Source organism: Triticum aestivum, chromosome 4D, assembly GCF_018294505.1.
Source record: "Triticum aestivum cultivar Chinese Spring chromosome 4D, IWGSC CS RefSeq v2.1, whole genome shotgun sequence".
Taxonomy (NCBI): Eukaryota; Viridiplantae; Streptophyta; class Magnoliopsida; order Poales; family Poaceae; genus Triticum; species Triticum aestivum.
Genome location: NC_057805.1, coordinates 32742970 through 32765943, shown reverse-complemented (window position 1 = coordinate 32765943; position 22974 = coordinate 32742970).

Below are 22974 nucleotides of genomic sequence, written 5' to 3'. Positions count from 1 at the left end.
GGCTCGGATGCCACTGTTGGGGAACGTAGTAATTTCAAAAAAATTCCTACGCACACGCAAGATCATGGTGATGCATAGCAACGAGAGGGGAGAGTGTTGTCCACGTACCCTCGTAGACCGAAAGCGGAAGCGTTAGCACAACGCGGTTGATGTAGTCGTACGTCTTCACGACCCGACCGATCAAGTACCGAACGTACGGCACCTCTGAGTTCAGCACACGTTCAGCCCGATGACGTCACTCGAACTCCGATCCAGCCGAGTGTTGAGGGAGAGTTTCGTCAGCACGACGGCATGGTGACGATGATGATGTTCTACCGACGCAGGGCTTCGCCTAAGCACTGCTACAGTATTATCGAGGTGGACTATGGTGGAGGGGGGCACCGCACACGGCTAAAAGATCAAACGATCAATTGTTGTGTCTCTAGGGTGCCCCCTGCCCCCGTATATAAAGGAGCAAGGAGGCAGGTGCGGCCGGCCAGGAGGGGGCGCGCCAGGAGGAGTCCTACTCCCACCGGGAGTAGGACACCCCTCCCTTTCCCTTGTTGGATTAGGAGTGGGGGGAGGAAGAGGAGAAGAAGGAAAGGGGGGGCGCGCCGCCCCCCTCTCCTTGTCCTATTCGGACTAGGGGGTAGGGGCGCGCGGCCCTGCCCTGGCCGCCTCTCCACTTCTCCACTAAGGCCCACTATGGCCCATTAACCCCCGGGGGGTTCCGGTAACCCCTCCGGTACTCCGGTAAAATCCCGATTTCACCCGGAACACTTCCGATATCCAAATATAGGCTTCCAATATATCAATCTTCATGTCTCGACCATTTCGAGACTCCTCGTCATGTCCGTGATCACATCCGGGACTCCGAACAACCTTCGGTACATCAAAACACATAAACTCATAATATAACCGTCATCGAACTTTAAGCGTGCGGACCCTACGGGTTCGAGAACTATGTAGACATGACCGAGACACGTCTCCGGTCAATAACCAATAGCGGAACCTGGATGCTCATATTGGCTCCCACATATTCTATGAAGATCTTTATCGGTCAAACCGCATAACAACATACGTTGTTCCCTTTGTCATCGGTATGTTACTTGCCCGAGATTCGATCGTCGGTATCTCAATACCTAGTTCAATCTCGTTACCGGCAAGTCTCTTTACTCGTTCCGTAATACATCATGTCGCAACTAACTCATTAGTTACAGTGCTTGCAAGGCTTATAGTGATGTGCATTACCGAGAGGGCCCAGAGATACCTCTCCGACAATCGGAGTGACAAATCCTAATCTTGAAATACGCCAACCCAACAAGTACCTTCGGAGACACCTGTAGAGCACCTTTATAATCACCCAGTTACGTTGTGAAGTTTGGTAGCACACAAAGTGTTCCTCTGGTAAACGGGAGTTGCATAATCTCATAGTCATAGGAACATGTATAAGTCATGAAGAAAGCAATAGCAACATACTAAACGATCAAGTGCTAAGCTAACGGAATGGGTCAAGTCAATCACATCATTCTCCTAATGATGCGATCCCGTTAATCAAATGACAACTCATGTCCATGGCTAGGAAACTCAACCATCTTCGATTAACGAGCTAGTCAAGTAGAGGCATACTAGTGACACTATGTTTGTCTATGTATTCACACATGTATTAAGTTTCTGGTTAATACAATTCTAGCATGAATAATAAACATTTATCATGATATGAGGAAATAAATAATAACTTTATTATTGCCTCTAGGGCATATTTCCTTCAGTACGTACGTGTACATGCTATGTGCGCGCCTCTACTACGACACGTGCCCTTCCTTACACGACCACGGTTCATCGCTGCAGCCTGCAGACAGGCCGATCGTATGTACGTACACATTCGCGACCAGAATGACGACATTACGTATGCTTCGACCAGGTGGGTCCCGATTGTCAGGCACTTCCTTGCGTGCAAAGATGTAGCTGGTGGGTCCCAGCAGTCAGGGGGCGAATCATTTTTTTGCCCATAATATGGACGCACTTCCTTGCGTGCGAAGATGTAGCTGGTGGGTCCCAGCAGTCAGGGGGAAATGTTTTTTTCACGAAATACGGTGGCCCGTCCGGTGGGTCCCTGCTGTCAGGTGGAGGAATCATTATTTTGCGCGTAATAAGGAGGCACTTCCTTGCTGCTGCCATGGACCCAGCTGTCAGCCTCTCCACGTACAGTACCCTTCTAATGGAAGTCATTCCTTGACCACGTTGACCACACCGCACCGAGAGCGCCAGGGCGGTGGACGACGGCGAGGCCTAGGAAGGGGACGATGCGGAGCCGGGGAAGACACAACAGTGGATGCCCACGCGGAGGGGAGTACGTGGGTTGACTGCTTCGGCTGCGGTGTGAGGCTGCCGTCGCCGGAGAATAACAGGAGGTGTGGGTGAGTATAGAGGGATGGCATGGCCAGCGGTGGCAGCACACCCGGACACGGGAGGCAGGGGCAGGCGGCACGGCCGACGCTTGTTTGGGCGGCTGGAGCAAGAAGACCAGAGGTTGAAGAAGCACTACGACCGTTGGATGGACATCGTACGGTCACTGGAGCTAGAATCGTTCATACTGACTAAGTTGACAAAGCCCTCCGTCCCCGTCATCTTAGTAGGCCCACAAGTCAGCCTCCCACAATGGTGGGTCCCAGCTAGCAGGGGAGTATTCATTTTTTTGTGCGTAATAAGGAGGCACTTCCTTGCGTGCGAAGATATAGCTGGTGGGTCCGAGCTGACAGCGGGGGGGGGGGGGCGTTTTTTTCAAGAAATACAGAGGCCCTTTCGGTGGGTCCCAGCTGTCAGGTGGAGGAATCATTATTTTGCGCGTAATAAGGAGGCATTTCCTTGCGTGGACCCCTATTGTAAGCCTCTTCCGATGGCTGTTGTTTCTTGACCATGTTGACCTCACCGTGCCGAGAGCACAAACACAGTGGACGAGGGCGAGGCCCAGGAAGGGAACGACCCGGAGCCGGTGAAGCCACCGCAGCGGATGCCCACGCTGAGGGGAGTACGAGCGCTGACTGGTCGGCTGCGGGGTGAGGCTGACATCACCGGAAAATAATAGGATGTGCGGGTGGGTAGAGGGATGGCCTAGCAGCAGCACAACCAGCCACAGGAGGAGGGAGCAGGCAGTCCCGCCGGCGCTGGTTTGGGCGGCTGGAGCAGGAAGATCAAAGATTGAAGAAGCACGGCGGCCGTTGGATGGACATCCAATAGTCACTGCTCTGTGTTGACTAAGTTGACAAAGCCTTGCGTACGCGTCAAAAAAAATTTAGGACAGCGTCATCGTCAACCTAGTAGGCCCAGAAGCCAGCCTCCAAATCTGTGGAAAACAACATACAACCCATTAGCCATTATTTTCAATAATTTACAGCCCATTTGCTAATTCTTAAGGATATTTGAAGCCCATATTCTTTTTATTAGCATTACAGACCATATATTCTGGGCACTGCTAAACAATTCAGCGAAATTTTGCATATTTCGGTGGGGTCCGAACTCTTTTAATCACGAAAATTTGAGTCGCGTTAAAAATATTTTTTTTAAAAAATTATATCAAAATAAAATTCAAAAAACAATTCTCCGCAAAAAAATGAATGAAATTTAAAATCTTAACTAGCAAGATGCATGTGCGTTGCACCGAACATGAAGATGCATTTGTATGCGTAGTTTATCTTGTGGGAGAAAAGACGATATTTTAATGTAATTGCTAGTTGGATTTGGTTTTTATAAGAGTAGAGAGTAGAGAAATCCAGAAAAAATGACATTTTAATGTAATTGCCGGTTGGCTTTGGTTTAAAAATTTACAGCCCATTTCTTACAACTTATAGCCCATTTTCTGGGGAAGCCCATTTCTTACTACTTACATCCCTCCTAGTCTTGAAAGATTTGCAGCCCAGCAGGGCTGAGAAAAGCAAGTAGGCCTCGGTTTTGGTATTCTCCAAAAAAAAGAACTGGGCTAGCCATTTTCAGAAAGAAAAAAGATATCAACTGGGCTCGTCATGTGCTTAAATAAAAGCGTACGCGTGGGCTAGATGGGCCACAGCCCCCGCACAGCGCGCAGTTGAGCTCCGTCTCTGAAACTAAAAAACAACTGGGCGAGCTGCTGGGTCCCTGGTGTTATCCGCTCGTTGTGTATTTTTCTCGTTTATTGACTACATTGACAATGGCGTGGGACCTAGTTGTCAAACAATTAGGAGGAAGTATTTTTTTGGCTTGTAATAACGAGGCACCTGCTTGCGTAATGCAATGACCCTGGTGGGTCCCTACTGTCAGCCTCTCCACGTACAGTCATCTCCTGATTCCTCTTGGTTGTTGACCATGTTGACAACGCCAGACGGCGGCGGGCACAGCGAGCAAACCAAGGCAGAGAACGACGGCGAGGCCTCGGACGGGAACGAACAGTAACCGTGGAAGATGCGGCAGTGTAGTGGCAGGTGGAGGGGAGTACGAGGGCAACAACATGCAACTCAAGCTTACAAACGGTACAAAAAGCCCAAGGATTAATTGTTCATCAAATTTTTAGACAAAACCCAGATTGAACATGGCAGTAACATCTAACCCAACCACTCTTTTTCGTAGTCACAAACAAATGGATCGGTCTGATCCATAAAATCAACATCCTGTGCAAAAAAATTATTTTAGGGTGACTACAACTTGTTGTAAATAGAAGCTGAGCACGTTTAGAAGCCCATTTCTCCACCTGAAACTTCTTTTTTTTGATGTTCAACATGTCCGTCCGTGAGAAATCTCTTGCTGTAAAACTTAAGCCTCATGGACAATAGTAACCTCGCATTCAACAGGAAGAATGCGACAAAGCTTCTGTTTGCCTGCTTGGATGCATATCTTTCCATCGTTATTTTCCTTAAACGAATGTCATGAGACCTGAGAAAATCCTGGTGCTTATTACGCCACCGATTGGTTATACGTTTTTCTCCATGTGGTCGCAGTACCTAAGTAGACATGAAGATTGAAAACAGTTAAGGTCTGAAAAAGAGTATGTCAAAAGAGCGACAACTGAACGGTTAATTCTAGTACAATATATACGGGCTTTCAATGTGCATGAAATCATCACCTCTATATATAAATTCTCCAGAGATCGAAAGCATCGCAACAAGCCAATAATTAGGTTCAGATCAAAACTAGACATTCCGATATATAAGATCTTGACAGAATCCAGCAACGTTGATAGGCTATCCATGGACGAACTCTTCATTGAGCATATAACATAATATTAGTACCCAAAGTGTACTCCAAGATGATATAAAACTTATGCGCACAAATGAAAAATGCAGCTTATGATTACAAATGTGTAGATGATAATATACGGTACCTGAAAAAGTGAGGAACCAAACACCAACTTCATGTGATCATTAAACGGATCACGAATTACACCCAAGGTCTCCAGTTTGGGCACAGAGACGATAGTTATTTGCGAAGGTTTATAACAATTATCAAGGAGCAACCTTTGAAGTGAAGGTGCACCTTCCATGATGAGCTGCTATCCTTCAAAACAAATTCCAATGCTTTTAAGGTGAGGCGACTTTATTTGGAGACAACTGATAGGGATTTCTATTCCCAAAACAATCAGCAAGCGCTCCAGGGCAAGGCAACTGGAGTGGATGATGCTGTGCAGTGAGGTCTCCGACAGATAAACCACCACAAGCGAAAGTTATTTTAGCAGTGGGAGTCGAAGCATTTGTACCAGATCGTTTGGTAGATGGCACCGGGCGAAGGTGGCGGTGTGGAGAGAGGAGGAAAACCGCGAGATGGACAACGATGGTGTGGGCACGAATTCTTGGTGTGTTCGTGGTATGAAACTTTCGTGGTAATGGTAGAACTCAAACTGCTGGAGTTTTCCCGAATTGAGGGGATGTCAGCCAAGCGTCCATCGTGCCGGGTATGGACAGCAGGTAGCGTGTCGGGATGCAGACGCGTTGAACGGGGCCCTGCTGGTGAGAGGAGACGATGGCTCTGAGGAGATCATATTCAGGAAGGACAGATATCTTACGACAGTCGAGATTGATGGGCGCGGTGCACCATAGAGGGCGCCACCGAGTTGAGAGGACTTGTGTGCGGCAGCAATCCTTGGTGGGGAGAAGCGAGATTATCTCCTCAAGGATGATGTCCGGGAGATCGCTGATGCAGTCCACCGAAGATTCTACCGGTTCCTCAGATCCGGGTGGGGGGGGGCTCGCCGCTTCTTCCCGCGATGCCGGGTGCGGTATCTACAACCGGCGTCGCCGCTGGCGGGAGCCTCATCTTCTTGGCGCTGGGGCCAGCCGACTCCATTTTCCTTGTGGGCGTCGCGCCGAGCTCACGGGTTTGAGCAGAGTAGCCAGAGACGAGCCTAGTGGCAGTGCAAGTGGGGAAGAAGGAGGGCTTGGGTTTTCTGTAGGAGTGGAAGAAGAGGAGCAGGCGTTTTCTGTATGAGTGAGGAAGAAGGTGAGCGGGGGTTTTCTGGAAGAGTGAGGATGATGGGGAGTGGGGGGATTGGGGCGAGACGGAAGCGTAAGTGGAAGCGAGGAGGAAGGAGGGTTTTCCTGGGATCGCCCCCTCTTCAAGAAATATGGGCTTCTCCTCACAAAAAACAAAAACAAATGGGCTTTAAGATGGATAGGCTTTTGTACGGGCCCAGTCGGCTGCCCATGTTTCGTACTGGAGGGCCTTGTGCTAGAGGCAGCCCGAGACACTCTCCAGCTTATTGCCCGTTCGAAAGAAAAAAAGAGACGCCTCTAGCTTATGGCTACTCATCGGTAACCTTTTTCAACTTGGCATCCACCAAATTAGAGGATGCTTTACTGGATGCAGACACTCACACTGGTCGCGTAGCGCGGCAAAGTGAGGTGTCAAATAATAGGCCTACAATATACTTACTAGATTGTGAAGGTTCACAGGCTAGTCAACATTTACATTAAACTAAGCTTCAGAAGATACAGTATGCATACTAACATTCAGAAGAACAAAAGTTCAGCATGTTTATGCATCTCAATGATTCACCATACTATAACCAATACAAAGCTGTGAGAAGGTGTGGAAATAAAGAAAATCAATCGATCCTTCTCTGAGCAAAGGGCCTCCCTGCGCACGCATTAATTTCCTGGGCATGCTTGTTTCTTCTCAATGTTGCGAGCACTTTGAGCATGTTGGCAACTCCACATCTAGCTAGCTGCCTCATCTTGCAATTGATGCTGACACATTTGCAGCAAACACATGAGGCAATAGAGATGACTCAACATGCATGAGTCCATATTGTGCAGTTCCCCTAAAATCATCTTCATTGTCCTGAATCTGAAAAGATAGGAAAACAATAGCTATACTTAAACGGTGTTGCAAAACAGTAGCACATATCAATAGCTCGGCATGACAAAACATGATCATCTCGACGAAGGGGATACTGACCTGCCTGAGGAAGATTATATATAATTTCATAAGTCCTTGGTTGATTTCCACCTTCGGCTGCACTGCTTGTTTGCTACTCCACACATGACAGGATCATTCCGCACTGCAATCAGCAAGTCAACATACGAATAAGCTTATTTCATCTTGCGGTGGTCATTGTACCTAGTTACGAATGTAGGAATACCTGGAGCACCATGAGGTTAGCTGACAGCAGGTAGATGCAGCCATATAACTTTTTTGCGGTGCTACCAAAATTGAGGTTTGTATCCCTTCCCGTTATGAGAATTCTTCTTGAAGTTGGTAGAATGTGACGGCTTGTTCTTTGCATCAAACTTGCCTTTTCCCTGAGATTTGTTCTTGTTGTTTTGGGGCTGGTTGGGCTGGAAGTTCTTCTCGTGTACCATGTGGGCACTAGAAGCTCCCATAGTGACCCGAGCACGTGTGTCTTTTGCTCTTGCCTTCTCTTCAAAATCAAGAGTGCTAATGAGATCCGAAACGGAAAACTCATGTCTCTTGTTTTTCAGAGAAGTAGCAAAATCGTTCCACGGAAGCTTGGCAATGATGGTCCCAGCAACAAATTTGTCTGGCAACACACACTTAAAGTACTCAAGTTCCTTAGCGAGTGACTGTATCTCATGAGTCTGCTGAACAACAGAGCGCTCATCAGTCATCTTGTAGTCACATAATTGCTCCATGACGTACAACTCGTTGCCAGCGCCCGAGGCCCCAAACGTGGCCTCGAGCGCAGCCCACATGTCTTTGCCGCTGTCAAACGACATATGTGAATCCACAATGGAATCGTCAAGAACACTCAGTAGGGCGGCTTTGAAGAGGGTATCCATGTTCTCAAAAGCTTCCTGCTGTGTAGGATTAAGATCGCCCTCAGGCTTACCCTTAGTGGCGTCAAGCAGTACATGATCTGAAACCAATATACTGCTCTTGTGCGCCACCTTTTATATTGCACCCCCTTAAAAGTAGGCGGCTTCAAAAGCGCAGCAAAACCACTCGGAGTAAATTGCCTATAATCAAGTTTTTGGATTGGATTGTTGAATATATGAGCAATTTACTATGAGATTTAATCCGAATCAACAGTAAATAGATCATGACGACAATTGAAAAGATCAAAGTAATGATGCAGACTAAACCAGGAGGACAGAATCACATACTGTACAGCGGGAGAAGAACCGTTGTGGTTGATGTTGTCACTCATGTTGTTGATGAAGAGGTTACCGAGGTCGGGGAAGAAGGCTGTCGTTGAGGAAGTAGTCGCTGGCAGCAGTCACAGGAGTGTGCTCCCCAAAAACCCGATCGCCCCTGTCCCGTACAGGATCACGAAAGGCGGGGTTCAGAGGACTGCTATTCCTTCTCACGGTGCACGCCGGAAGGAGGGATGGAGAAGAATTGCGTGGCGGCGCTAAGATCTGGAACAATGCGAAACCAGATGATACAAGGGCGGCTAGGGTAGAGCCTGTCAGGTCGGTCGTGCGAGTAAGACCAAGTATAATAGTAGGCCTTTGGCCCAAACCCCACGTCCAAGTCAATAATATAGCCCCACTTTCCAAAAGAATCAGAAACGGCTGAGTAATTAAGGCATCCGTTAATTATTAATTAATGACTTAATAAATTTTCCGACTCACACCGCACTTAGAGCATGGTTAATAGTATAGCCAACATCCGGCTATATGAAGTTGACACATCATCTAGAACCAACCTAATACGTAGCCTGCTTACAATAGTTAGTCCCTTTAGTATAATACTATATCATTAATAATGGCCCCACCTTTTGTCTCACAAAGTATGTGTAGTCTGAAATGCCGGGCGTGCAGCGGGCGGTGCCCTCGGTCGGCGCGCCGCTTCAACGGCGGAAGCAGTGAGAGGTCGTGTCGCCCTGACTTGCCATCAATGTGGAGCGGCGGGCTCAGCTGGCACTGGGCGGGAAGGTTTCGATTTTTTATTCAGTTGCTGTGCTGCTACCGTCCAATATTCGCGTGTGGTTGTTCTAGAATAAAAAAAGGAGGTACTCCTACTTATGTTACTCCCACTATGGCTAGCCTAAGGTTAGTAGGTGACCTTGCGCTTGGCTCTTCGCCTCTTCCGGAAGTCGAACAATAATGGTGGTACTACAGTAGTACTTCTGGCAATCTGACACCAAATGAACTGCTGCACATCCACCGCTTGTAAGCAAAAGTTTCTCCTCGTGCGGCGAGCCACCGCGCACGCGTTGGCGAGGGAGAAGGCGTAGTAAGCAAGCTTCTCGTCGTTCTGCGAGTTGACGGGACACATCAAAGTTATTTAGTACGTACTCCAAAAAAGGGCTGACCATGTCATGGCTACCATCCCATGCGCCGTCGTTGAGTACGTGCACTATTCATGTGCCATCGAGGAGAAAAAATATTGCGTAGTAGGAGTAGGTGCCATCGAAGTGCACGACTCACTTACGCACTGCTTATCTGATTATCTCAATTTTCTTGCATGACACGTGCACCTTGATGCTAGATGTCTCGCGTGTTGGCAAAAGGATGAACAAAGCTCACGTAAAAAAAGAGTGGAGGAACATAGATTCCCGACGACTGAGAAGGAGCAAGGAACCTCGCGGTGGAGCGTCTGCAAGGAACCTTGCGCGTTTTCCCCTATTTTTTGCCGCCTGCCCACCTATAAACAAATAAAAGAACATGAACTCTTCGCTAACCACTAGAGACGATACATCAGGATGCTAAGTTGAAGATATTTTATTAGTTTATATTGATAACCACGCAAGAAGTCACGCATGTACAGGACGCATGCAGCCACGCATGTACACACGCCGACGCACTAACTCATGCCGATCCAACTCATGCACAAACGCGCACAGCAAGGAGCACACAACGCACATACACAACACATGCATGCACACACACTCGGCCGCAGAATGCACGTGAATAACACATGCATGCGCACACACTCGGCTGCATGGAGGCGTGCGCCATCTGTGGCGATGTCCGGTTCGTCGTGCTACGGCGAAGCTCGCACACAACGGCGCCTACGCATCTCTTGCAGCACCTCTTTGCCGTCGTTGCTCAACAACTAGCCGGAGACGAAGACGACCGCAGCCTCAGCGTTAGAGCTAGCACCGATGGAAAAGCACGCACGTTGCACGCACACAAGCACGTAAGGAGTGCCCACGACGTGGTGCATCCCCAGTCGCCTCTACTCCTTCTGCGCACGTTGTCTATGAAGGAGGTTGCATGCCTAATAATGATGTGTGAGATCTTCTAGGACTCAGATGATGACGAGGAAAATTATGGGCCGGGGGGGTGTCTCCAACAGTGTTCCTCGGCTCGCACCTCTTGCATCACGGTGGTCGAGCTTGGAGTCATTCATCTGGTACACGTGGCATCTCAGATCTGGACACAAGGTGACGTACACCGTCAAGGTCCACGGTCAAGGGGGTCAGGGCGGATGTGACCTCTCACTGCGTCCGCCATTTGAAGCGGCGCGGCGGCCCAGGGCGTCGCCCGCTGCACTCCTAGCTGTACCTGCCTCCTCGCCGCATTCAAAAACCTACATTTACTAGTATGTATACACGTGCAAGGCACGTCTTAATATAACAGAGTGATTTTGGTATAAGGGAAAAGAAGTAATATATGTGCTAATAGATTCAAAGAAAAAGAAATTATAGTGATGTATAAATGCCGATATTAGTTAAATATTGTAAAAGCGGGAAGTAGTATTCATGCCATAAAACTTTACATTCATTTACAAAGAACTGCACGTTGCTTCAGTTTTTCCACGTGTTCTTTTTTTTGAGAAATATCCACATTCTGCTACTAAACCATCTCGACTAGGCTCAATCAAACCATATGGTGGTCATGTGGCAACACAGCCCATTGGAGCTAGTTATGGGCTTCTTTTTTCTAGAAAGGGTACATGATTGTTCTAGAACACAGGTGAGGTAGCAGCACTGTACTGTTCATGCGAATCCTACTGATATTGGCCGTATGATTTAGAAGATCAACGGTTATGATTGATCTTCTTAGTCCTACTTAAAATTGGTACACTATATAGGAGTAGTAGTATAGATATAGAAATCCGCGTGGAATGCAAGAAACCAACTCCGGCCACACACGTCCGTTCAGGAGCAGAACGCCGGCCAAGCTCCTCCTTCCACCATTTTGTCCACTCTTTCGGCGGCATCCGACGAGCAGGAAGAGCAGTTCTCCGGCCTAAAAGCCGTCTGGGTGGCCCGCCGACCCCGGCAGCTCGCTTCTCCACCTACCTCGCCTAGCCCGTCGGAGGCAGTTGCCGCACTAAGCCAGCGCGTGGTTCCGCAGCTGGCTTCTCCAATACAGCTCGAGGAAGAGTGCCGACTTGCTCCATGCCGGCTTGTCGGGGAGCATGGCGGCACGGGCATCGTCGCTGCCCTCGACACCGCCGCGTCGTACAACACCTCTAGTGTCTGCGACTGCGCCATCCGCCGTCGACGCGCGCGTAGCCGCGACATGCATGCAAAAAAAGAAGCCACCGTGAATGTCGACGAGGTGATGCAGCTACGCATATGTGGACGAGGTGACGGGCAGCACGTCCCCGCCCGCCACCATCATCGAGGAAAAGTATCCCATGAAGGCCACTGCCGAGGCGACGCTGGCGAATACAGCCGGTGTCTTGCTCGATTCTTCTTCTGCCGGATGCTGGAGGAGGACAAAGAGATCGGGCGGCGACCATTTAGATTAGGTATTTTAATTCTACCAGGCTGGTTGTAATGGGAGTATTATAGGTAGTAGCATGCATGCCAACTACTCCCTCCGTTCTTAAATATAGGAGTATTATAAGAGCATGGTTAATAGTATAGCCAGCTGATGGCTACATGACATTGCCACGTCATCTCTAGCCAACCTTGTAGCCTTCAAGTATAATACTCCCTCCGTCTAGGTGTGTAAGTCATCTTACGAAAACCAAATAATCCCAAAACACTTAGGCGCGGTGCATTAACTTCTACCTCGTTTCTTGTTTCTTGACATATCAACCAATAAGAGATGTGGGTGTGCATGCCTTTAATGACTGGAGACTACCAAACACGACATGCAGTGGTTAGTTCATTGCATGCAAAGCTATTAATTAGCAAATAAACATTAAGTTCTCTCATTTTCCCCTCCTCCTTGGTCACGGTGCACAACCTAAGATACAAAGATGTGCTATTTCATCAATACATGGCCCACCTTCCATCCTGGTTTATAGGTCACCTTTGTAGTTCGTGCCAAATTTTGACCAAATATTTAGTGGGCAAGCATACATGCACTGCAATTAATCCAAATGAATGCATCATTTTAATTTGGGTAGCTTTGTAAAGTATGAGATACATTCCTCCACTCACCAAGTGCCTTGGTTGATGAGATTTTAGATTTTAGCCTTATAAACCGGAAAGGAGGGAGTACTAGTCATGCAACACTTCATTTATTAGGTTGTAGACTCGACTCGTCTTGGTATGTGTGATGTTACAGTAACTAGCTATGTTACCACATGCTTCTATTTTCTCATTAATTACTCGCCACATCATCTGTTTTGCCTTGATATGTGTGATGTTACCATCTATGTTACTCCTACTATGGGTAGTCTATAAGGTGAGTGGGCTCTCATGCAAGAGCCTAGATATATGCGGATTCCTAGACAAATAGAATAAATGTTGCGGAGCCACCGCGCACGCGTTGGCGAGGGAGAAGGCGTAGTAAGCAAGCTTCTCGTCGTTCTGCGAGTTGCCGTGTGTTGGCAAAAGGATGAACAAAGCTCACGTAAAAAAAAGAGTGGAAGAACATAGATTCCCGATGACCGAGAAGGAGCAAGGAACCTCGTGGTGGAGCATCTGCACTCATAATATTTTATATTATTCAGCGATATAAAATCAACCAATCATCTCCACAGTAGACTGGAAGAGTACGAAACACGGCAACCCAGTGTAGTTACATCATCATACTACATGGCTAACCCACGCTATCACCATATTTCTTGGCCTCCATGCGGCACCTAGCTCTAGTAATCCAGCAGCCCGTATCACTTCTCGGTCCTCGTCTGTCTCAAAGTGCGGCTGGCAGGCGTTTTTGCCGTCTATTGAGATCGGTTAACTCATCCATGTTAGCGACATGCCAAGAGCATTCTAAAAAAATACTGTACTCTATTGTTATGCCAAGAAGAGGAAGCGCTTTGACTGACGGACCAAACGAGACAGACATGTGTGCCGTGAGTGGGTCCAGGTTCTCGTTTTGAACTTGTTTGGTGTAGTAGTAACACTTGGTTTTGACTATTGATAAGATTTTATATACTCCCTCCGTCTAGTGAATAAGTCGTCTTAGATTGTGCACCGTGACCAAGGAAGAGAGGAAAACGATAGAAATTAATATTTATTTGCTAATTAATAGCATTGCATGCAATGAACTAACCATTCCATGTCGTGTTTGGTACTACCTCCGTCTCGGTGAATAAGTCATTCGCGTAGTTCTAGGTTGACGATTTAACTATCTAAATATGTATTATATTTGACAAAAATATATATTTAGAAACTACATCCGTGTAGAAATCTAGTGATATACTTTTTATGACATATAACACATATTTAATTCCTTAAATCGATGACCTAGAACTACGCGAATGACTCATTCACCTAGACGGAGGTAGTAGTCTAAGTCATTGAAAACATGCACGCCCCACATCTCTTATTGGTGGATATGTCAAGAAACAAGAAACAAGGTGGGAGTTAATGCACCGCGCCTAAGTATTTTGGGATTATTTGGTTTTCGTAAGGTGACTTATACACCTAGACGGCGGGAGTAGGGCCTAATGTATTCTTCGAGGATGCCTTTGACTATTGATAAGATTTTATATAATTTGAAAATTATATCATTCGAAGATCCTTTCACGTTCCGTTTTCAAAAAGAAAAAAGATCCTTTCACGTAAGAATTTGACTATATGCTTTGAGCAACTTGCATGTCCTATACTGCTCCTGTTTGGATACTCTAACTTAGCTAGAGGTTAGACTAACTCATGACTAACCCTGAACTAACTGTAGCCAAAGAGGTGTTTCGGTGACAGGATTAGATTGACAATAAATGCACTTGATGGAGAGAGAAAAGTGATTTTTTTAGTGGGCCCAAGCAGGTACTAGTACTTACTGTGGGAATGGTGAAGTGATGGTTGCTTCGCCCGAGCAACTTATTACTCTGGGAATATGGGAGTACCAACGGATTCAAGGAACAGAGAAATGATGGTTGCTTCATCCGAGCAACTTATTGTGGCGAAGGTGGGGCTCTGTGATTTGACTGCTCACTAGTCATTACTAATGTGGCGCAACGACCGGGGTGAATCTTTCCCTGCAGTTGTGCACTCAATATTGCTGCACGGCAGGTGGAGCCGGATGAAGGATGTCCCACATGTCGGCGAAACGAAGTTGAATTGTTTCTGGCATTGCTATCAATCCTTTAGGATTTGTTTATATGTACGCATAATTTTAATGAGATTGTACTGTGATGATATGAAGGTTTCAACTTTGGTTCCCGCAGGAAAAAAAAGGTTTCAACTTAGGATTTGTGTCCTCTTGCCTCAAGATTATCTCATTACAACATTCCATCAAATACAAATGAAACTACCATGGCTGCTAATGCATCTCAATGGTTCGCAGATCAGCGCCAATATTCACATCACAACTGAAGACAAAGTTGTGAGAAGGTGTACAAATAAAGAAAAATATATAATTGATCGATGCTGTTTGTAGGCATGGCTCCATTTCCTGGGCACAGTGTTCATTGCTTGGCAGCTAGTTTCACCCAGCTCTGTAGCCAAAAAAGAGGTGTACGGAGGACACCACAATCCGATCATTTTGTGCAGCTCCACTAAAATCGAGTTGACCATCCCCGTTTGCAAAGATATCCAGTCAGTGTGATTACAATAATAGTGGAACTAGATGATGAAACATAACACACACAAATAGAAGCTGATCACCTCTGCGATCTCTCTTTAGGACTAACTACTTGTTGGAGAAGATTAGGCACGGAGTTAGATGAGGAGGATAGCAAAACCAATCTCCCTTTCTGCAGTCCCACAGAAATGTAAAAACGTTGCCCGTGTGACATTTTGGCGGAACTGCACAAAACCCTCTTAAGAAAAAGTGATTTGTGCAGTTCACCAAAAGGTCGCAATAGCAACAAGGTGAAAATGGATAGCCCTGTTTGCAAAAGGAGGTAGAAAGGAAACAATTACTGCCCAATAACACGAGTTGAAGACACATACGCCCACAAAAAAGAAGCATATTCCATGTAATAAGGGAAAGATAGCACATGGTGGTTTATCAAAAATGGTTTGAGGACGAGATTGCAAGATGGAAAGTACGTCGGCCGAGATATGTTTTAAGCAAACAACTAAAGAAGATCCACATGCAGCAACGTGGGAAGATGGGCAGTGGAGCAAGGCCAGAGGAAGCTGTACCTGAGGGTCGTCGGGATGTTACTAGGAGGGCGCCGGCGGCCGGTATCTGCCCATACTGCGGCATCGAGCAAGTGGTGAAGGCTCTACCGCGCTGGAGCTTGGTGAGAGAGAACGACGGGTACCGCAGATCGGGACGTGCCGCCTCAACGCCGTCCAACGGAGAAACGATGCACATCCTCCCTTTCCGCCGGCGGACGGCATGCGGCCGGATCACTGACCAGCGGTGAGAGAGAGGCCACTGCCGCCTTGTTTGAGATGGTGTGACGAGAGAGAAACCCCGACAGGTAGGCTCCGTTCTATATAGTGGAGCGGATTTTTCCATTTTCCCCACGACAATCGTTTTATATTCTATACGTGCCATTAAGGAATATATAACTTTATTTAATACTAACGCGTCAAGTCGAACTTTGTTCCGTCTAGGCATGGTACCCGACCCTCCTTCGAGTAAACAACCGCTACACTCGTGAAATTATCACGTGGGCTGCCTTTTCGTACAGAAACAAACTCCACCGTGTACCCGCGCGGGTGTGGCCGGGAACGAGATGTGAGTACGTGCGTCCTACGTGCACCTCTTCTTTAGGTGCAGGTACGTACGTGGGTGGGTGTGAGAGAGATGGTTTATGCGAAACAGACGCAATGTGCCGATGATATCTCAAACAAAAAAAATGTAACATATGCAATGTGTGTGAAACAGAGTCATGGACGTGAGATATCGATAGAATGGAAAACAGGGATGAAGTGTGTGGCTGCACGATCGATAAAGAGTGCCATCGAATTTGTGTTTGCCCACGTCAAAGATACAGGGCGGCTGGCCTACTGGAATTTGAGAGGGCAGAGGTGCAGTTTTTTTTGTGGCATGGATACGTACCTACAACGTTCGACTATCAGTGTGTGTGGGGGAGGGGAGGGGCAGATACCGATCGACTAGTATATGTGTGGGGAAGGAGAGAGACCTAGCTATGTATTGAGGGAGATCGATCGGCATCCATGGATATGTGTAGCAGAGGAATAAGGTTGGGAGAAAGACAAAGGTAGAGTGTCAGAGGGTTGGTGGTGGAGTGGCATCTCACAAATGGTGGGAGAGGCCTGCTAGACAAACGGAGGGTACGAGTGCAATATCAATAAGAGAGGGCGGGGGATGTCTATTTGTCTGTCTATGCACGTGTGTGTGAGAGATGGGCAGGGAGGTATGCAAGGATGCTGAGGGGAGACGATATGGTTGTGGTAAGCATACATAACTACATAGGAAGATCAACCGTCGTGTGTCCGAGAAAGGGATAGACATAACTAGTGATGTAAGTGTATCGGTGCATGGGGAAAACGAATTATAGTCGACCTGCCTATATGTAGGGAGATCGGTACGTATACATGCATGCATGTGTTAGACGCAAATAAGGTCCGGAGAGACAGACATGGGGAGAGGGGTGCCGCTAGGAGGTGGTGCGAGAGGCCTACCATGTCGAGGGGGGAGGAGTGTGCGAGTATGAGATCAATGAAAAGAGGGGCGGGAGTGTGCATCTGTGTGGAACCGTACTGGACATAGGGGGGCATGGACGGTGAGAAGTGAAGAGGGGAAGTATATATGTGTTTGTGGTAGGCACACTTGGCTAGAGAGGTATATCGACCGGTGTGTGCCGGAAAGAAGGAGCCGGGGGGCCTACACACACCGCGGGTGAACGACCTAAAGAGAAATAACGAACGTGCGCGATGGAGGGGACGCTGAGGGAGGGTGAGAGGGGGCGGGCGTGTGCACGCACGATATAAAGTTAGCGCTAGCTAGCTACAAATAGAAGAGGATGGTGAAGGTGTAAAAGATGAAAAAAGATGATAATTCATTATAAAAAAGTGGATACGGATACTTGAAGAAGATATCAAAATGTGGAACATTGATTATAATTTGGGCTAATGTGTGGCTTTTGCAGCTCAGGGCTAAATACTTGTCATAATGTAGGGGGCGGGGCACTATACTTTGTGTGATAAACACAGCGTACGTACGGAACATGGTTTAGATTATGAATATATAGTTAGTACATCAAATGTACTATTATTTGGAATCAACATCAAGTGTATTCAGAAAATAGAATTTGAGTTCATATAGTACACATAGTTCATATCTATCTCTATAGTAATCATGTGGTGTGTCATTAAGGTAACACATGAATGATGGTTGAAGTTGGCAACAATCATGATTGTAGATTCTTATTGAAATAGAGAAACGAATTCAAATGCAGTTCGAATTGCAGCGGTAGTATAAACATTTGGAATGCACTAAAATGTTGGTATGAGTAGGTTACATGCATTATACAACCAGTGAAAAAATTAATTTGGACATAACATGGATTCATACTCCCTCCTTCCATCTATATAGGGCCTAATGCATTTTTTAAGACCGCCTTTGACTATTGACAAGATTAATAGTACATGACATGCACAATGTGAAAATTATATCATTGAAAGCTCCTTTCACACACGAATTTAACGGTGTGCTTTGTGTAAGTTGCATGTCATATATTATTGCTCTAATATTTGGTCAAAGTTAGCCTCGAAAAACGCATTAGGCCCTATATAGATGGAAGGAGGGAGTAGCTTTGAATAGCATTTGTATAGTAAAACGGGACAATACTCTCTCTTTGCGTGGTGTGAATAGTTTTATTTTTTTTGTTTTTTTTCGTTGAGGGAAGTGCGAATTGATTTGGTACGTACAAGTACAATATTACACGTTAGGCTTCTCCCTAAAATTCAACCCGCGCCTTATTATATCCCGAAAATTCTGATATCGTGCTCCCAAAACTGGCGCCTTCACAACCCGCACCTTGCTATCCCAAAATTACAACGCGCGCGAAAACTCCCTCCAGCTGCCAAATCCCGACACACGAAATCCCCCTTCTAACCCTGAGCCGAAAGGGCCGCTAGTTCAAATCTGTGGGGGTACTTTTGTAACACACCCTACATTTTGGACAAGCGCATCCGTAAGTCATGGTTCCCCCCTCCTATCGCCTCGTTTTCGCCATTCGAAGTCCCAGGCCGCCATAACCTCTCCGCTCCAGCCGCGAAACCCCACCCTCCTCCGTCCGCCACCTTCCCGCTGCCCAGCCGGAGCCTCTTCCTCGACGACGTCGTCCACCGCAACAGCTCGACGTCCCTCGTCCACCTCCCCGGATGAGGATCCGTCATCCATCTCGTTGTCCCGCCGGTTCAGCCGCCCCGTTCTCCACCTCCAAGGAGCTGCTCCGACGATCGCCTCGTGTATTGTGGCTGCTCCATCCCCACAGCGCCGCCTTAACCTGCTCCACCAGAACCGCAGCATCCTCACCGACTCCTCGGACGAAGCCGAGGCCTACTCGGCACCACCAAAGAGGTTGTACACTCATCGCATCGCACCTTCTCCTTAACTCGACCTCCCGGCGCCGACGGTGCTCCATCCCGCACCCCCATGGAGCGGCTACCTCGAAGCCGGCTGACGGTGTCCTGGACTAGGGGTACTCACGACATCGTCTCCCGATCAGTTGTATTGGGCCGAGGAACCCCATGGTCGTTTACTCATGGGCCAGTTTGGACAGCCGATGACATGCATGAGGAAGATTCCACAAGACTTGGTGATCAAGACAAGGACTCCTCTCCACCGGCGTATTCGACTAGGACTCTTGTTATCCTAGGCCTCCGGTATGTTATATAAGCCGAGGCTAGGCCAGTTGATAGATCATTATGACATTACTCATCATACCTCTAGGGCTTAGACCACAACATATGATCTCAAGGTAGGTCAACTCTTGTAACCCTATATTCATCAAGATCAATCAAGCAGGAAGTAGGGTATTACCTCGATAGAGAGGGCCCGAACCTGGGTAAACATCATGTCCCCTGTCTCCTGTTACCCATCAACCCTAGACGCACAACTTGGGACCCCCTACCCGAGATCTGCTAGTTTTGACACCGACAATGGTGCTTTCATTGAGAGTTCCGCTGTGTGATCGACAAAGGATCAATGGCTTGACTCCAGATCAACTGCGACGTTGGCATCTTCGTCGCCGGCTCGACTGGTCGCCTTGGCTTGACCGAGGACTATGCTCTGCCCCCGATCATCATGTTCGGACGAGGGCCTTCATCAATATCAACTCTGATCTCTATCATGATCATGGAGTAATCATCCATTGAGCTTCGGGGCTCAACGTTAACATTGCCCTCGGGCGACCGTGCTGTTTTTCCGGACAGCAAACTTGTATCCGCCGCCACCACCTCCTCGAGCATCGCTTTGACGATTCCTTCGGTGGAATTGTGCGGAATGGAGTCTACAACAACCCTGTGAAATTTCGTCGTGTTCCGATGGAGCAATCTCTGTCAATCTCCGATATACCGGAGCCCTATCGAATCTGGATGAGAATCCGGACGAGTTTGGGGCGTGGTGTCCAGCATCTAGCTCGGACGTCCTTTGGAAGATCCAACCGTTGATCGGCTGCGTAATTCCTATATCTACCGCCCCTAAAAAATTTAGCTCGATCCGACCGTCCAAACTCCGGGAACCTTCCGATTAGTGCATCACTTTTCACATCTGTTTTCTGCGCGAGAACGAATCCGACCCGAGTTCATCTTTTTAATGAACGGGATTTCGGACATCCTTTTTGAAGGAAGTTTTGCATGGGGTATTGTGTTTTGTTTCCAAACACATCCCACTAATTTTAAAGTCTTTTCCAATATGATCTTCACCCTCGCGCCGGTGTCAAACCAGCCCGACAATGTTGCTCCATGGCGGCCGACCTGCGCTAGACACGTCGTGCCTTTGTTGAGCCAAGCTCAACTTCTTCGGATCATCATCTCGGCAAGCCGAACAGGAGTTCAGCATCGCGAAGAATAAATCGTCACCAACATCGCCGCCCCATGGATTACACGGAGCGGGAACACCGGCATCGCCGCACAGTCACTTCATCAAGCCGGCATTGACCACGTCACGAGTTACGACCTGCATCGGTATGGCCGCACTGTTGCTTCTTCAAGCCGATGTCCATCACGCCGACCTACTTCGACTCATCGGCTGATATCGAGGCTTCGACACCTCGGCTGGACCGGGGGCTTCGCCACCTCTTCATCAACCTACCCCGGAGACTTCGGCGTCACCAGTCGACCGGCTTCGTCACGTTAGCTGGGCCGAGGGCTTTGTCTCGGCAAGCCAACCTTTGCCAGCATCGCCATGCCATCGCTTTATCTCCCATCAGGCAATGGGTGTGCGGAACGAGTCCCAATTTTGGGAGTCGCCTTTCTCCGGATTGCTACCACAAATAAACCAGGTGCTATTAATCCTAGTAATTTTTGCTTGTTTGGGTTTATTTTTTCCGAGGAATTATCATTCTGGTTTGTTCCATCATCTATATACAGGTCTATTAAATGGTTGCCGCATTAACGACGGTCGCGTGGTGGTTCGGTCAGTTTCCGTATACTGTTCGGCGAACACCGCATTCGGAACTCGGACATACCTGAATTCAGGCTTTGCCACGCCTTTACCGCATCACGCCGACGCCTTGCATCGACATTGACTTCGGCGCCAGGCCACATATCTTTAAATAAATTATTTTTCATAAATTAAATATGCGTGGTTTTTTATATATATTTATATTATTATTTTTTTGGACTGCACTATTTTACATGTGCAGGTAATCGATATCGACTGCGTCACGCGGTCACTTCGGCAAGCCGACACCGTCGTCCCAATCGGCGTTAATCGGCTCGCGTGATCACCTTGTTGGTCGAATTGCCATACCGACATGTTCGGTTGCCTCGGGGACTTCGGCATCGCTGAGAGAGCTCTACCTCATCGAGTGTTCGGCACACGGGCTATGTTTCTTTTATTACTCACTTTGCATAAATTATTAATTATGCAATGATTTTTTCTAATTTATTATTATTACTATTATCTCCGGCTTGCACTATTTTCTGTGCACAGATAAATGATCCAGGTTGGGCAGCACTGTCACCTCGGCGTACCAACGTACCACATCACCTCGCCTGGACCGGGGCTTCGTCATCACTTCATTAACCCAAGCTGGAGATTTCGGCATCACACTGCCGGCCTGCTCCGTCGCCTCGGTCAGACTGGGGTTCCACCTCGCCACATTGGCCGTACTATGTCACCACTTCGGAGTGTCGAGCTCTTCGCTCCGCCACCTCGGGACCGGCTTGGGGTCTGGGACCTCGTCCCGCCGTAAGCTCGGACGGCTTACCGAGCACATTAACAAGCTAAGTCGCTTTCATGCTCAAAAACTTTTAGTTTTAAATTTTGTTCGGTTCGACCAAGCATTATACTTTTTTGACAAAAAGTTGTTTGTGAAAAACTTCCTTGTCAAAACTTTGTTTGTGACACACAACTTCAAATACCCTGTTTACTTGGGGGCTTCCTTTACGAAGCTTTTCCTCTTGCATATGATTATACTTGTATGGCTTCGTTCCTCGTTCGTGTATTACGCCACAATATGCACCATGTTGACTTAAGTGATCCGCAAGCTGGGTTGCCTTGCTCCTGTGTTTACCCCTACATTCCCGATTGTTCGGCTAGGGAGTAAAGGGAGCACCTCTGCAATTGTCACGATCGGGTCATCCGAGCTCAGACCTCAGACTGGGTGAAGCCGAAAGCTAGCACTCTTATTGTTTTCAATCATGGTCGGCACACGACGGAACTCATGAGTAAAAAAAATCTATTGCACAAGTCTCATAGTAACAATGAGCAACCGAAGAAAGGTATCGGTGGGGGTACTATTTTCTTCGAAGATGCTTCTTACACTTCATCAGTAATATAGCATAAGTTCCCTGAGCGTGCTTTGTCTGTTACAACCTTATGGTCTGATTGCCTGGTTATCGGAAACACCGCCGATATTCTCGACAGGTGGAGTACATAACACTTTTCGGCCTGACGGTGTCCTGGACTAGGGGGGACTCACCACGTCGTCTCCCGACCAGCTGGATCAGGCCGAGGACCCCCATGGCGGTTCACTATTGGGCCAGTTCGGACAGCCCATGCCGCATACAAGGAGGATTCTACAAGACTTGGCGCCCAAGACAAGGACTCCTCTAAACCCTAGGCCTACGGTGCATATATAAACCGAGGCCAAGCTAGTCAATGGACAATCTCATATTCA